The sequence below is a fragment of the Hyla sarda genome, chromosome 5, assembly GCF_029499605.1.
Source record: "Hyla sarda isolate aHylSar1 chromosome 5, aHylSar1.hap1, whole genome shotgun sequence".
Classification (NCBI taxonomy): domain Eukaryota; kingdom Metazoa; phylum Chordata; class Amphibia; order Anura; family Hylidae; genus Hyla; species Hyla sarda.
In genome coordinates this window covers 142,591,780-142,609,978 of record NC_079193.1, presented here as the reverse complement: position 1 = coordinate 142,609,978, position 18,199 = coordinate 142,591,780, and the positions used below count along the sequence as shown (strand labels likewise).

Below are 18,199 nucleotides of genomic sequence, written 5' to 3'. Positions count from 1 at the left end.
TCACATGTGGCTAGGTAAATGACATGTGTGGTATCACAATTGATGAAAGACTTTATAGGATATCTGTTTCCATTAACAACCGATGCAAATTCTGTTGACTTAGCAACATGTTTGCATAGATTGCATCTGGTACGTGCACATTGGTAAAAGCCCTTGAGGTGAAGCCAGGTATCCGTAGATTCATTGTTTGATATGTCACTAGGTGATAATTGGTTACGTAATGTGCGACCTCTTTTGGCCACAAAATGAACTCCTTCATGCAAAATTGATGTCAATGTTTCGTCTTCAAATAAAACCGGCAAGTGCTTAGATACAATACTCTTGATAGCTGAAAAATCTGTACTGAATTGTGTGGAAAATGTAACTCTGTTTGTTGTCTTGACACCGTTTGCTTTCTTGGGGCTTTTTTTTTTACACCAATAAAGCATCACGATTCTTTTTCTTGGCTATGTTTTTTGCTCTGATTAACATAGCTCTAGAGTAACCTCTGGCTGACAACCTGTTATCAATATCGGTACACGTCTGTTCAAAAATAGTGTCTGATGAAGAGGCACGTCTGGCCCTAATGTATTCACCAACAGGTAAATTACGGGTAACATGGCTCGGATGGCAAATGGTGGCATACAGTATACTGTTCCCTGAGGTGGGTTTTCTGAACAGTTTTGTCTGTACCGATTTTGTAGGTATGTCGCCTTTTAGGTGTACATCCAAGAAATTGATTGATGGACCCCCCCCCCCACTCCAAAGTAAATTTTAAATTAAAATTGTTGTTGTTAATATGATTCAAAAACAAAATGTCTTCTTCATGGGAGTGGGACCATACTAGGAGGAGGTCATCTATATAACGGCCGTACCACTGGATGGCATGCACAAATGGATTATCGTCCAAATATAGATGAACCTCCTCCCAATATGCCATAAATAAATTGGCTAAACTAGGGGAAAATTTCGATCATATGGGGCATCCTGTAATCTGGATGTAAAAGTTGGTGTCAAAACGGAAAAAATTGTTTAAGAGAAAGAGTAGTGCATCCAATAGAAAATTAGACAGTGTAGCATCATAATTACCATATTTTCTGACATGATATTTGACAGCTTCTATTGCTAAATGGTGGGGAATACAAGAATACAAACTTGTCACATCGCACGATAACCACGAATAGTTATCCAGCCACTCAAAATTGTCAATAGCTGATAATAATGCTTTTGTATCACGGACATAACCTGCAGTACGTACAAACAAAGGTTGCAACAACATGTCTACTCATGATGCCAGTCTTTCATGCACCGATCCAATCCCTGCTACAATGGGGCGCAGAGGTGGAGACATAGACACTACAGATAATTGCACAGATGTCTCGGAGGAGGAATTGTCACACATCCTGTCTACCGCTGCAAATATGTCAAAAAACTCGGATGGCCCCAAAACAAAGTCAGTAAAAAAGAAAAACAAATATAACGCAGGGGGCACAGAGCAGGACGGAAACACAGGAAATACAAATACCCGGCGGACCAGATACCAAGCCAACAAACACTAATTAATTCAGAGAATTATACAGTAGATACCCGGACATGTTTAATACCACAAACACCTGAAAAAATGAGTCATTAAATATCAGCATAGAGGGTAATTTTGGAAATACACCTAATGATATTTTACCCTCAGTTATAAATATTTCAGCAAATGTTTTAACTTTTCATCAAATCAAAGCACTTGAAAAAGGTCTGAATTTTGTGCCGGACCAAAGGTTTGATTTATACAGGACATTACAGGACGTTAATCGCTTTGTAAGACTCCTTACCATTAAGCATCATTTTAGCTCGGATAATGAACATGTTGCCATGGGAGATAACACACCTCAAATTTGTGTAAATTCATTGGGAGCTAACCAACTACCGCTCCACTGCTCCTTTAAAGATCAATGTACCATGCTTGAGATGGTGGATCTATCTGCAGAATCTTTTGCTTCCAATATGACTCCAGTCACAGATACTAAAAATAATTTTAAAACAACAAACCCCTATTTCTACCCAGTACATGCAAGAACAGAGTCCAGGACATTTTCCAAAGTCGAATAGAAAAAGATCTGAAAGAGCTGTATCAGAAAGATAAAAAGCTATCAGTGAATAATCTAAATAATGTTGAAAGATCAGCACTCAAACAATTGGAAAAAAATCGAAATATTGTAATAAGGGGAGCAGATAAGGGGGAGCTACAGTTATAATGGACAAAGCGTTATACCATGACCAGGTACTGAATATGTTGAGTGATGTCGACACATCGCAAAATTTCCAATGATCCAACAAAAATGGTTAAAAAGGAGCTAAGTGAATTGATATCTTATGGTTTATCTTTGAATATTTTCAGTCAACAACAAGCTGAATTTCTCTGTCCTGAGTGTCCTGTGATGCCGGTCTTTCATGCACTCCCAAAAATACACAAAACAAACATTCCCTCCACCTCTGCACCCCATTGTAGCAGGGATTGGATCGGTGCATGAAAGACTGGCATCATGGGTAGACATGTTGTTGCTACCTTTGGTTGTACGTACTGCAGGTCCGTGATACAAAAGCATTATTATCAGCAATTGACAATTTTGAGTGGCTGGATAACTATTCGTGGTTATCTTGCGATGTGACAAGTGTGTATTCTTGTATTCCCCACCATTTAGCAATAGAAGCTGTCAAATATCATGTAAAAAAATATGGTAATTATGATGCTACACTGTCTAATTTTCTATTGGATGCACTACTCTTTCTCTTAAAAAACTATTTTCTCCGTTTTGACACCAACTTTTACATCCAGATTACAGGATGCCCCATGGGATCGAAAGTTTCCCCTAGTTTAGCCAATTTATTTATGGAATATTGGGAGGAGGTTCATCTATATTCGGCCAATAATCCATTTGCGCATGCCATCCAGTGGTACGGCCATTATATAGATGACCTCCTCCTAGTATGGTCCCACTCCCATGAAGAAGACATTTTGTTTTTGAATCATATTAACAACAACAATTTTAATTTAAAATTTACTTTGGAGTGGGGGGTCCAATCAATCAATTTCTTGGATGTACACCTAAAAGGCGACATACCTACAAAATCGGTACAGACAAAACTGTTCAGAAAACCCACCTCGGGGAACTGTATACTGTATGCCACTAGTTGCCATCCGAGCCATGTTACCCGTAATTTACCTGTTGGTGAATACATTAGGGCCAGACGTGCCTCTTCATCAGACACTATTTTTGAACAGACGTGTACCGATATTGATAACAGGTTGTCAGCCAGAGGTTACTCTAGAGCTATGTTAATCAGAGCAAAAAACATAGCCAAGAAAAAGAATCGTGATGCTTTATTGGTGGAAAAAATGCCCAAGAAAGCAATCGGTGTCAAGACAACAGAGTTACATTTTCCACACAATTCAGTACTGATTTTTCAGCTATCAAGAGTATTGTATCCAAGCACTTGTCGGTTTTATTTGAAGACGAAACATTGACATCAATTTTGCATGAAGGAGTTCATTTGGTGGCCAAAAGAGGTCGCACATTACGTAACCAATTATCACCTAGTGACATATCAAACAATGAATCTACGGATACCTGGCTGCACCTCAAGGGTTTTTACCAATGTGCACGTACCAGATGCAATCTATGCAAACATGTTGCTAAGTCAACAGAATTTGCATCGGATGCTAATGGAAACAGATATCCTATAAAGTCTTTCATCAATTGCGATACCCCACATGTCATTTACCTAGCCACATGTGAACTGTGCAGAGTGCAATATGTGGGTTGTACCACTAGAAAATTAAAAAGACGCATCTATGAGCACCTCCACAGTTCACATGTTGCGACTTTTAACCAGCGGTCTTTATCTGGTCTTGCAAAACATATCCATGAAGCTCACCAAGGTGAGGCGACCTCCATTAAAGTGTGTGGCATTGAAAAAGTACATCCACCGCGAAGAGGTGGAGACTGGTCACGTGTTCTTTTGAAACGTGAAGCCTTTTGGATACTGATGTTGGATACAAGGTATCCTAAAGGTATGAATTACAAAAGTGACCTGGCGTACATATACTAGGACCAATTTTGCTCATCAATTTTTAGTTCTAATTTGGGTTCTCTTTTGATTATCTTTAAGCTCTATGTGACTTACCATAGATATGCCGTTCTCTAATCAGTAATGATTATACAACAGTTGCGGTCCAATTGTGACGTAGTCTGTCATGTGACTTTAGCTGATAATTCAGTATATAAAAGGCAGTTGCCTGGATAGGATGCCAGTACCATGACTAAGGACCATGTGTCCGAAACGTGTCGGTAGACGTGGATTTTAATCTCACCGAGCACTGTTTTTCCTTTTGTCAATTTTTTGGACTTTCTATTTTACTATGTACCATTAAAGGTTAAATTTTAGCTTTTTTTCGTGGAGCTGGAGTCCCCCCCCCCCCCCCTTTCCCTACCCCTCCTACTTGGATCATTTAAATTATGTACCTTATTTCCAAACGGACTCAATGAAACCATTGAAAATACTCACTGAATTTATATATTTTTTTAATTATCATTATTTGTATTTTTGCATTTTTGTATTTTTTGTATTATCTTATTTTGTTATCTTTAATTTTTATATATATATATATATATATATTCTATACGTCTACATGTATGTATTTATTATCATGCATTATGCACTTTATATGGGTGCAATAATATCTATGCGCATTTTGCACATGAACACACCTTGGTTTGTGTTGCTATTGTGTTGATGTGTTTCTTCTTCTTTTTTTGGCATTTTAAGGGTTAACGCCCCTTGTGTGTGGTGCATCATGTGACTCCCTTGGTGAATGATTTTTTCTGACACCGAGGGGTTAAGTAATTAACTTGGAGTGTTTATATATACTGCTTCCTGTTCCCCTTGTCCATATGCCTGATGAAGAGCACTAGCGCGAAACGCGTTGCATGTTGGGAATAAAGCTGATTGTTTCAACTGTTGCCTGGTCCCTCAGCGCCCTACAATCCACTGGTCTGGAGGTCGTTGGTTTTTTAATTGCTTTTATTGTGGAGTGGCAGCAGAGGGATCTGCTTCATGCTATCATCCAAGTTGTGCTGGCATTTGCACAACTTACATTGGTAAGCGTTCTATCATTATTAGCGTTCCCACATATTTTATTTATTGCACCATGGAGCGCTCCTTTTTGTCTTTTTTGTAGTACATTTGGATTTCCCTCTGTTCAGATTCCTGAGGAATCATTTGAGAGCTGCACCGGTGCTTTAATATACAAGATTCGTGTGTTTTGACATGGAATTTCTCCAAGACAGAGACTCCACCCGGGACTGTTTGATTACATTATTGTTCTCCGTCCATTTCTACTACCCCGGAGTCTTTGAAAATATCAACTGGGGACGTTAAACTTATGTCTGATTTATTTCATTCACATGAAAATGCATGCAAAGTAGAGATCCAGCATGCTTTGGACGCTATGTTCTTGCAGAGATATTTAGCCAATAATATATCCCCGAGAGGACTAGGTCCTCCTATTGATTCATCCTTTCTAGGGGACGTAGCATTCACACGAGTGGGAATCTTTCCTTGAATTTTGCACACGTGGATTAATGGAACGGTTAAGGGTTAAGCGAATGGCAGTTGCCGCTGTCCAGAGAACTCTAGCTAGTAGCATCAGTGAACGCTTATCTGTGTTTTGTGGGTACACTGAATATATCAATATGAATAATCTGATACTTAACCGCTTAAAGAAATTAGAATTGGACACCATAAACAAAAGAGTCCACAAGTATGGTCGGGATTTGCACGACTATAGTTGTGGGCAGATCCGTAAGTGGCCGAAATACAACTCCAATATGGAAACTCACATTAAATCATCTGGTTCCACTAATGACAGTGAACAGGTTAATCCTCATCTGCCATTGAGTACCAATGCTGTTGCCCCAGGTAACTCACTGCCACAACAACTATTGAATATGAATTTAGTTGCTATGGGCAACCCTTCAGGAGAGCAACCATCTGTCTCCTCTAGAAGGTTTCCTTTTAAAAAAGATGGCAGTCGTACCATTGTTAATTAACAATTTCATAAAAATCATTCTGCGGCTGCTAAACCGCGTGGTTTGGGAGCAGGACACACACCTACCTCTTCAGTCCCCGGGTCAGTGCGATCCTCATCACTGCTGCCCTGTGCGCCGCACTGTCCTGGGCCTTCTCTGCCGGGGTCCGCTTCCGCGACGCTGGCTGGTAACGACACTGCTGTGACGGCTCTCTCTCTTCCCGCAATGCCGGTTAGTCATGCTGCAGCCGCGGCTGTTCGTCTCCTGCCGGCGAAGCCTTCCGTTGGTGCTCTGCATGAGATGGCCCCGACATCTTTTGCGCGCCTGGCTGACGTTGCTGCATCTCGTCCCGGCCCGGTCCCGCCACCTCCTGCACACCACACACCGGAAATTGTTTACCCCATTATTTCGGATGCTGGTGCCAGTACTCCCTTGATGGTCAGTCCCCCTGGGAGAGCTGATCCTTGTATAAGTGCTGCTACCTTACATTTGTCCTATATTGCATGTTCACTTGATGAGTCTTCACATTTGCAGTCTGAACTGATGTCTGATAGATTCAGTTTTGACTCTGACAACACGGTTATTTTGAACACATCACTATTAACTGTACATGATTGCACTTTGACACAGAATGATAGCTCCTTAGCAGATATCAATTCAGTATCTGTAGATTCTTTTGATGATGATGTTTTTTTAGGCATTCCACCTGCATCTGTGACCACTGCATTAACCCATCCACCCCTGCCCCCTCCCACCCCCATCCCAGTCTCGGTCACTTCAGAACTCTCCATCCCATCTCATAACCCAATATTTCCACCCATCCACGCCCCATAACAACCCCCTAAAAAGAGAACTAGATTTAGAGGCTGCAGGGGAGGTGCCAAGAGAAAGAGAGGTACTCCCCAAATCAGAACACAAAAAGAACAAGATATAAAACTGTTCAACCTTTCATCATATCTATTGAGTGAGAGTGAAATTAAATTACTCAGTAGAGGACGTTCTTTTTGTTCTACTTCACTACCCGATGATTTTCAATTATTTTTGGATTTGAATAAATTTGTCAGTAAGCTCACGTTAGGTCGCCACTTCTTTTTGCAGGATAAACAGGTCGGCTGTCCTGCCTCTGTGGCAGGCCATGTCGGACCCTCTACTAATGCATTTACCACCGAGTTGGTTGCCAGTGGCAACAACTCCATTCAATCCCTGGTTAGTTCCAGTATTGATGATTCTCTGGATCCCTCTGTTGTCACCACTCTTAAAGGGGTATTCCATGCCAAAACTTTTTTTTATGTATCAACTGGCTCCGGAAAGTTAAAAAGATTTGTAAATTACTTCTATTAAAAAATCTTAATCCTACCAATAGTTATTAGCTTCTGAAGTGGAGTTGTTGTTTTCTGTCTAACTGTTCAATGATTATGTCACGTCCCGGGAGCTGTGCAGTTCCTATGGGGATATTTTCCCATCATGCACAGCTCCCGGGACGTGACATCATCATTGAGCAGTTAGACAGAAAACTTCAGAAGCTAATAACTATTGGAAGGATTAAGATTTTTTAATAGAAGTAATTTACAAATCTGTTTAACTTTCTGGAGCCAGTTGATATATATATATATATAAAAAATTTTTTTTGCCTGGAATACCCCTTTAATTTGGTTAATAATTTTAAACATGTTGATGTCAGACCAGTGTCCACCTTTTGTCCGCTACACAACAGAGACAACCATTTGGAAACATTTTTTTCCATGGTTGCTAGGGATTTTCGCAACCTTAGATCTCAGACTATTTCTTTTAAATCACATGATAATTTATCTGTTGATGAACGCAAAGCTGTTAAATCTATTCAGAATAATCACTCTATTGTGGTGCAGGATGCTGATAAAGGAGGGGTTTGCCATTTTAGATAGGTCCGCTTACATTTTAGAAGCGAATAGGATTTTAGCGGATAATAAATATTTGGAAGTGCTGTCCTGTGATCCGTCACCCGATCACTTTATTCAGTATAAATCACTTATCCAGAAAGCTCTTGATTTATCATTGCTAAATAAGAAAAGAATATGATTTTTTGAATATTAAAGACTATTCTCTTTCAATTTTCTATTACTTACCTAAGCTTCACAAATGCACGGTCACCCCTCCTGGTCGTACCATTATTTCTGGGGTGGGTTCTATCACTTGTAATCTCTCACATTTTATTGATTTATTTTTACAGGATTTTGTTTCACAACTCCCTTCTTATTTACGTGATTCTTCTCAACTTATTTATGAACTGAGCACTACCTCCTTTCCCTCACATATTTCTTTTCTCACTCTTGATGTATGTTCACTTTACTCTAACATATTGTGACAAAGTGGCAAAGAAAGGGTGTATTTCCTTTGCTCACCCTGAAGAATCTCTCACCTGCTTCTTAAGTAATGAGGCACCAGGGAAGGGAGGTGTATATAAGATGGAGACTCAGTCTGATCTGTGCTCTCCCTGGGAAACAGCACGCTGCTGTAGGGGGAGACACTCGGACCCTGTTGAGGAAGCACACAGCTGGAATCTGTGAGTGGTCCAAGAAGTTGTGTGAACTGTGAGTAACCGGTTTCAGGAGTCACATGTTTAACTGGCTGAGGGTAGCTCACCAGTTCGTAGTCAGGGCATGCTGATATGTGTAGTCAGTGACCAGACGGTCTAGGATTTTATTTTGTTCCTGCATTATGTTTGTTTTTCCCCTGCAACCTGTCTAAATAAAGCTGGCAAGGTGCCAGGCTTGCATGAATAACCGTTGTCTGCGGGTTTATTACGTGGAAACGTGTCCCTTGACAGTGTCCAGGACGCAGAAGTATTGGAGGAAAAAAGCTGCATTGGCGCTCCCAAGGAAGTAACCCAAGTTGTGGGTATTGATGCAAAATAATTTATTCTTACAGCATAAGAAATCAAAGAAAATAATAAATAAGCTCAATGGCGTTCCTCCTCTTCTGAGCATTGTAGTGCGCCAGCAGAGCCCTTGACGTCCACACATGGGGTATTTCCATACTCAGAAGAAATGGGGTTACAAATTTTGGGGGTCATTTTCTCCTATTACCCCTTGTAAAAATGTTAAATTTGTGGGGAAAAACAGCATTTTAGTGAAAAAAACTTTTTTTTTTCCCATTTACACATCCAACTTTAACAAAGTCGTCAAACACCTGTGGGATATTAAGGCTCACTGTACCCTTTGTTACGTTCCTTAAGGGGTGTAGTTTCCAAAATAGTATGCCATGTGTTTTTTTTTTTTTGCTGTTCTGGCACCACAAGAGCTTCCTAAATGCGACATGCCCCCCAAAAACCATTTCAGCTAAATTTGCTTTCCAAAAGCCAAATGTGACTCCTTCTCTTCTGAGCATTGTAGTTCGTCCACAGAGAATTTTGCATCCTAACATGGGGTATTTACATACTCAGAAAAGATGGGGTTACAAATTTTGGGGGGCATTTTCTCCCATTACCCTTTGTAAAAATGGTAAATTTGGGAAAAACTGCACTTAAGTGACATTTTTTTTTTCCATTTACACATCCGACTTTAACGAAAAGTCGTCAAACACCTTTGGGGTGTTAAGGCTCACTGGACCCCTTGTTACGTGCCTTGAGGGGTGTAGTTTTCAAAATGGTATGCCATAGGGGGTTTTCTGCTTTTCTGGCACCATAGGGGCTTTCTAAATGTGACATGCCCCCAAAAACCATTTCAGCAAAATTCACTCTCCGAAATCCCAATGTTGCTCCTTCCCTTCTGAGCCCTCTACTGTGCCCCCCCCCCCCCCCCCCCCCCGAACACTTGACATACACATATGAGGTATTTCCTTACTCATTACAAATTTTGGGGGGCTTCTTCTCCTATTAACCCTTAAAAAAAATTCAAAAACTGGATCTACAAGTACATGAGAGTGTAAAAAATGAAGATTTGGAATTTTCTCCTTCACTTAGATGCTTTTCCTGTGAAACACCTAAAGCGTTAACACATTTACTGAATGTCATTTTGGATACTTTGAGGGGTGCAGTTTCTATAATGGGGTCATTTGTGGGTTATTTATAATATGAAGGCCCTTCAAATCAACTTCAAAACTGAACCGGTTCCTGAAAAATTCTGATTTTGAAAATGTTGTGAAAAATTGGAAATTTGCTGCTGAACTTTGAAGCCCTCTGATGTCTTCGAAAAGTAAAACATGTCGAGGGAGTGACCAGCAGCGGCGGCGTGGATCAACAGTTGGACGTGAGTGACAGCCTCCTGCAACAGCAGGAGGCAAACCACCACAACTCCCAGCATTCCCTTATGGGCATGCTGAGACTTATAGTTTTGCAACAGCTGAAGGCACATTTTTTCTATGGAAAAGTGTACCTTCAGCTGTTGTATAACTACAACTCCCAGCTTGCACAATCAGCTAGTGTGCATGCTGGGAGTTGTAGTGGTGCATCTGCTAGTTGCATAACTACAACTCCCAACATGCCCGTTGGCTGTCGGTGACTGCTGAGACTTGTAGTTTTGCAACAGCTGAAGGCACACTGGTTGTGAAACACTGAGTTAAGAAGCAAACCAGTGTGTCTTCAGCTGTTGTATGGCTACAATCCCCAGCCAAAGTAGTATGCCTCCAGCTGTTGCATAACTACAAGTCCCAGCATGCCCTTCCACTGTCCGTACATGCTGGGGGTTGTAGCTTTTGCAACAGCTGAAGGCACACTGGTTGCAAAACAGAGTTTGTTACCTAACTCTGTGTTTCACAACAAGTGTGCCTCCAGCTGTTGCAAAACTACAACTCCCAGCATGCACTGATAGACCGTACATGCTGGGAGTTGTAGTTTTGCAACAGCTGGATGTTTCTCTCCCCCCCCCCAATGTGAATGTACAAGGTACACTCATATGGGCGGAAGTTTACAGTAAGTATCCGGCTGCAAGTTTGTGAACCCCTGCCCGTGCGACTGTACCCTAAAAACACTACACTACACTAACACACAATAAAATAAAAAGTAAAAAACACTACATATACACATACCCCCACACAGCCCCCCTCCCCAATAAAAATGAAAAACGTCTGGTACTCCACTGTTTCCAAAACGGAGCCTCCAGCTGTTACAAAACAACTACTCCCAGTATTGCCAGACAGCCACTGACTGTCCAGGCATGCTGGGAGTTTTACAACAGCTGGAGGCACCCTGTTTGGGAATCACTGGCGTAGAATACCCCTATGTCCACCCCTATGCAAGTTCCTAATTTAGGCCTCAAATGCGCATGGCGCTCTCACTTTGGAGCCCTGTCGTATTTCAGGGCAACAGTTTAGGTTCACATATGGGGTATCGCCGTACTCGTGAGAAATAGTGTTACAAATTTTGGGGGGGGGGGTATTTTCTGCTATTACCCTTTTTAAAAAATGTAACATTTTTGGGAAACCAAGCATTTTAGGTAAAATTATTATTTTTTTTTTTACATATGGAAAAGTCGTGAAACACCTGTGGGGTATAAATGTTCACATTACCCCTTGTTACATTCCCCAAGGGGTCTAGTTTCCAAAATGGTATGCCATGTGTTTTTTTTTTGCTGTTCTGGCACCATAGGGGCTTCCTAAAGGTGACATGCCCCCCAAAAACCATTTGTTGCTCCTTCCCTTCTGAGCCCTCTACTGCGCCCGCCGAACAATTAACATAGACATATGAGGTATATCCTTACTCAAGAGAAATTGGGTTTAAAATACAAGTACAAAATTTCTCCTTTTTACCCCTTGTAAAAATTAAAAAATTGGGTCTACAAGAACATGTGAGTGTAAAAAATGAAGATTTCGAATCTTCTCCTTCACTTTGCTGCTATTCCTGTGAAACACCTAAAGGGTTAATACCCTTACTGAATGTAATTTTGAATACTTTGGCGGGGGGGGTGCAGTTTTTATAATGGGGTCATTTGTGGGGTATTTCTAATATGAAGACCCTTCAAATCCACTTCAAACCTGAACTGGTCCCTGAAAAATATAGAGTTTGAAAATTTTGTGAAAAATTTAAAAATTGCTGCTGAACTTTGAAGCCCTCTGGTGTCTTCCAAAAGTAAAAACATGTCAACTTTATGATGCAAATATAAAGTAGACATATTGTATATGTGAACCAAAAAAAATGTATTTTGAATATCCATTTTCCTTACAAGCAGAGAGCTTCAAAGTTAGAAAAATGCTAAATTTTCATTTTTTCATCAAATTTGGGGATTTTTCACCATGAAAGGATGTAAGTTACCACAAAAATTTACCACTAAGTTAAAGTAGAATATGTCACGAAAAAAAAAAAAAACAATCTCGGAATCAGAATGATAAGTAAAAGCATTCCAGAGTTATTAATGTTTAAAGTGACAGTGGTCAGAATTGCAAAAAATGCTCTGGTCCTTAAGGTGTAAAATGGCCTGGTCCTTAATGGGTTAAGGTGAAAATGAGCTGGGTTCTTAAGGGGTTAAAAACTGATGCAACCAGACATCATTTTTCAGACCGTATACGAATTAAAATTTGTACACACGTTTTTAAACAGTTTAGCCAGGTTTTTTTGTGACAAATCCGTTTTTTTTTTTTTATCAAAAACTTGATACGGGAACTGTATTGCAAAAATGTGGTGTGAACCCAGCCTTAGAAACAGTCTCTTTGTCATAAAACCATGTGACTGGCAATGCTAGACACACTGCAGAGCCCACACAGTCAATTCAGTTTTAATGGAAACAAAGAAAGGCAGCAAAATAATTCTGGTAATGAAGGAAAACAGCTTTATACTTTTTCTTTGGATAACATGTTATGTAATCTGCTTCTGTGAACAGACTATTTATATTCCACCACTTGGTGGCAGCACTTGTACTTGTAAATCAAATTGCACATTCAGCGCAGTGTATACTTGTACTTTTTTTCACCAGCGTCAATGTAGCCAATGTTTTGCCATAGGGAGGTCGTACACAGTAATCTATATCATGAATTTCTTTTAATCATTTTTAATTTTTTTCTAATCATGGATTAATAAAGATTAATGTTTCACATGCAAATTAGCCCAAATACAGAGGTGTGTATAATAGATTACTGTCAAGCTGAACTGTATGTTTTGTTTTTTAACAAATGGTCATCTTAAAGGGGTATTCCAGGCAAAACCATTTTTTATATATATCAACTGGCTCCGGAAAGTTAAACAGATTTGTAAATTACTTCTATTAAAAAATCTTTATCCTTCCAATAGTTATTAGCTTCTGAAGTTTTCTGTCTAAGTGCTCAATGTCACGTACCGGGAGCTGTGCATGATGGGAGAATATCCCCATAGGAGCTGCACAGCTCCCGGGACGTGAGTCATCAGAGAGCAGTTAGACAGAAAACAACAACTCAACTTCAGAAGCGAATAACTATTGGAAGGATTAAGATTTTTTAATAGAAGTAATTTACAAATCTGTTTAACTTTCCGGAGCCAGTTGATATATAAAGAAAAGTTTTGACCTGGAATACCCATTTAACCCTTTAGCAACTGCTTTAAAACTGAAAAAAAATTTTTTTGACATATTGTACTTTATAGAAGTGGTGCATTTTTGTTGACACATGAAGCAATTTTTGTGAAAAACACAAATATTGTGAAAAACTGAAACTTCTGGCATTTTTTAAAATTTTTTAATTATTTCTTTTATGGTGTTAACTGTGCGGTAAACGTGATGTGATATTTATTCTGTGGATAAGTACGGTTAGGCGATACCAATTTTATATAGCCATTTATGTTCTTTTTCCTTTTTCTGAGCAAAATTCATTTTTTTCCCTTTTTTGTGTTATGTTCCAACAGCCGTAACTTTTTTATTTTTTGTCCGACGCCATTAGGTGAGGGCTTATTTTTTGCGGGACAAGCTGTTCTTTTTATTGGTATAATTATTGCGATACATGCTACCTTTTGATCTTTTTTATTCCGTTATTTGCATTAACCCTTTAAGGACCCAGCCCATTTTCACCTTAAAGGGGTACTCCGGCTCTAAGGCATCTTATCCCCTATCCAAAGGGCGTCATGCCCCCTCCCATAGACTTGCAGTGTGACGTCATACCGGGGCGTAGGGCTGGGCGGTATGACCAAATCTGCGTATCACGGTATGTTTGTAACTTTCGGCAGTTCCACGGTATATAATGGTATTTCCTCCCCCCCCCCCCCAAATTAATTATCAGCCCAGCGCTGCGCTATTCTGCCCCCCCCCCCCCCAACAAAAATTAAATATCAGCCCAGCGCTGCCCCCATCGGGGTAAATACTCACACACTGCCCTCCTCGTGCTGTTTGTTGCCGGCGCAGACACAAGGTAAACAAAATAAACCCACGCATGTTCCAACGTCGGCCTTACGCTATGGACGGGAACGTCGGACAGCCGTCAGCCTATCACCGGCTGCAGCGATGTTCCGCCTCGGCTGCTGATAGGCTGAGCCCACTGTCATGTAAGAAGCTTTGGGCGGCTTCTTACATGACAGTGGGCTCAGCCTATCATTCACTAAGAAGCAGATGAGGCCGGTATCAAACCAACAGGAGGTGAGTTAAAGTTTATTTTGTTTATTTTTTGCAGCCCGGCATAGGGATACCACACAATATAGAGCAGTGGTCTTAAACCTGCCGACCTCCAGATGTTGCAAAACTACAACTCCCAGCATGCCCGGACAGCCAACGGCTGTCCGGGCATGCTGAGAGTTGTAGTTTTGCAACATCTGGAGGTCGACAGGTTGAAGACCACTGATATAGAGTGTCAGAGCCGGCGGCCGCAACGAACATGAGGATGAGGAGGGCAGCGCATGCGGGTGACATATCAGTATTTACCCCGATGGAGACAGCGCTGGGCTGATAATTAATTGGGGAGCAGAACAGCGCTCGCGGGTGACTTGTGATTAGTTCCCCGATGTGGGGACAGCGCAGCACTGGGCTCATTCATTCATTCATTTCCGAGTGGGAGGGGCCCAACCGGTATTGCGATATGGGTTAAAATTCATATTGTGCAGCACAAAAATGTCGGTAATTGGTATGAACCGGTATACCGCCCAGCCCTACCGGGGCGGAGTCGTGGCGTCACGATACTCCTGCCCCGAAGTCATGACCCGGTAGATTCGGAGGCTGCAGTGCTGTGTGCAGCTCACACAGGTGGGTGCTGCATGCAAGATCGCGGGGGTCCCCAGCGTCAGGACCCCCATGATCAGACATCTTATCCCCTATTCTTTGGATGCCTTAGGGCCGGATTACCCTTTTAGGACTAGGACAATTTTTGTTTTTGCACTTTCATTTTTTCCTCCTCTCCTAAAAATCATACTGCTGTCACTTTTGCACCTACAAACCCATATAAGTGCTTGTTTTTTGTGCCACCAATTGTACTTTGTAATATCATCAATTATTTATTAACAAAATCTACCACAAAAAAAATATATTTGTGGGGTGAAATGTATTAATAGTTCGGACATTTACGCACGCGGTGGTACCACATATGATTATTTTTTATACATTTTATTTTTTTTAAATGGGAAAAAGGGGGGGGCGATTTAAACTTTTAATAGGGAAGGGGTTAATTCACTTTATTCACGTTATTATGTCGCGATAGTCCCGATCAGCTCCGCTGAGCTGCTAGGACAGTTTCACTTTAATTTTAGACGCTGCGATCAACTTTGATCACGGAGTCTAAAGGGTTAATGCCGGGCATCGGCTCGATCGGCGGTGCCCGGCATTATCAGTTGGTCCTGGCTGCCCGTAGCAATCAGGACCCACAGGGTTTAACCCGTTCTCCGCTGATGAGACCAGTTTAAACCCTGTTAAAACGGACCAGGGCATACAGGTACGCCATTGGTCCTTAAATGGGCACTGTCAGATTCAAAAACTTTTGTTATGCTGTAACCAATAGGTTTTGCAATTACTTTCATTAGAAAATGTTCTGTATTTCATACTGAAAATGCTATTCAAACAACTGCACCCCCCTGCCTGCTTGGACACATTCTAGTCCTGCTGTGTCCATGCATCATCACCTATGTCATGGACACACTTCCTTGATTGACAGCTGTGAGTGCAGGGCTCACAGCTGGAGGAAAAATCCTCTCACTGTCAGCTTGTGTCCTGCTACTGTGAGTGAGGACAAGCTGGGAGTTGTAGTTTTGCTAATGTTAGGGGAGATGTGAGCAAACAGCATACTGAGGGAAGGGGCGGAGACCTTCACAGTGAAGCCATGCCCCCTCCCTTTGAGAGGAATTCAGACTAGTGAGCTAAATTAAAAGTGTAAAAAAAAATAAAGGTGCTAGACACATAAAAATTTGATGTACATGGTACCTTATTTTTATTCTGTAGGTTTCATTGTGATTGTTTTTTATTTTTTTATTTTAGACACCGCAATCAACTTTTGCGGCGTCCAAGGGGTCAATGCCGGGCATCACCACGATCAATGATGTCCGACATTAGACACTGGTCCCAGCGGACCACCCCGCTATTGTGCCGTGCGCTATTAATCCTTTAGATGCGGCATTCAAAGTTGATCGCCGCGTCTAAAGTAACAAAAATACACTCCCGGCAGCTCAGTTGGGCCGATCGGGACCATCACGGTGAAATAGCAATGTCCCAATCAGCTAGAACGGGAGCAGAGGGTCCGTTACTTGCCTCCGGCGCATCCGATCGGCGATTGATTGTTGCAAGCCTGAAATCCAGGCTTGAGCAATCGACCGCCGATAACACTGATCATTGCCATGTTAATGCATGGCAGTGATCTGTGTAGAAGATCAGTGTGTGCAGTGCTATAGCCACTAGAGGGGGCTATAACATTGCAAAAAAAAAAGTTAATAAAGATCATTTAATCCCTTCCCTAAGAAAAGTAGGAATCACCACCCTTTTCCCATAAAAAAAAACATGTGGTATCGCCACGTGCGTAAATGTCCGAACTATAAAAAATATATTGTTAATTAAACCGCACAGTTAATGGCGTATGCGCAACAAAAATTTCAAAGTTCAAAATAGCGTATTTTTAGTCACTTTTTATACATGAAAAAAATTATTAAAAAAAGTGATCAAAAAGTCTGATCAATACAAAAATACAGCTAAAAACTTCAGATCACGGTGCAATAAATTAGCCCAGATACCGCCCCGTATGCGAAAAACTAAAAGTTATAGGGGTTAAAAGATGACAATTTTAACCCCTTAAAGGGTAGCTCCCGCCATCCTATTTTTTTTTTTTTTGCTAGATCGTTCAGCCCGACTGAGCTGCCGGGAAGCTTTCACTTTCATTTTAGACTTGGCGATCAACTTTGATCGCTGTGTCTAAAGGGTTAATAGCGAGCGGCACAACGATCGGTGCCGCACGCTATTAGCCCAGGGTCCATTTCATTTACCAGGGTACATACAGGTACGCCCTATGTCCTTAGGAGGTTAAACGTATTCATTTTCGTGCATTCAGTTATGATTTTTTTCCAGAAGTAAGACAAAATCAAACCTATACAAGTAGGGTATCATTTTAATCGTATGGACCTACAGAATAAAGAGAAGGTGTCAATTGTACCGAAAAATGCACTGCATAGAAACGGAAGCCCCCAAAATTGCTATGGCCAAAACGGCATTTTTTTCTTCAATTTTGTTGCACAATTAATTTTTTTTTCCGTTTCGCCGTGGATTTTTGGGTAAAATGACTAGTGTCACTGCAAGCCATAATATGGAATTTTAGGTGCAAAACTTAAAGAGTTATGATTTTTAAAAGGTAAGGAGGAAAAAACAGGGGGTTAAGCAAAATCTGTTAAACATCTTGGGACATCATCTGACATAAGTACTTAAGGCTTTGCCTGCTACTGCATATCTACCAAATGCAAATAAAATGTGAAGTTGTGTACTTCTTTTCCTGATGTAACCATTATGTGCATGTACCACAAATGGCCAAGTGTGTTGTGCCACTATGGAAGAAAGTAAAAGGTTTCCTGTATGCATTGTAAAGTGTCTGCAGCATTTTCCTGAAAAGAACAGTGCACCAAGTTTTTGTACTTATGAATAGCTAGACGGATAGTCACACACACATGGATCCCCTTCTTGTCCATATCATTACTGGCTTGAGTAGTGGCAGCTATGGGAGGCAAATATAGAGAAATTGAGGTGGATGGTATGCTTTAGGGATCGACCAATATAGATTTTTTTTAGGGCCGATAATCTGTGGACTTTCCG

General features: G+C 41.0%; 1 protein-coding gene across 6 annotated transcripts in view; it reads right to left on the bottom strand.

Annotated features, from left to right (window-relative positions):
• Nucleotides 1-18,199, bottom strand: part of BBS9 (Bardet-Biedl syndrome 9) — a 390,136-nt gene that overhangs the window by 336,736 nt on the left and 35,201 nt on the right. The window lies entirely within an intron of this gene.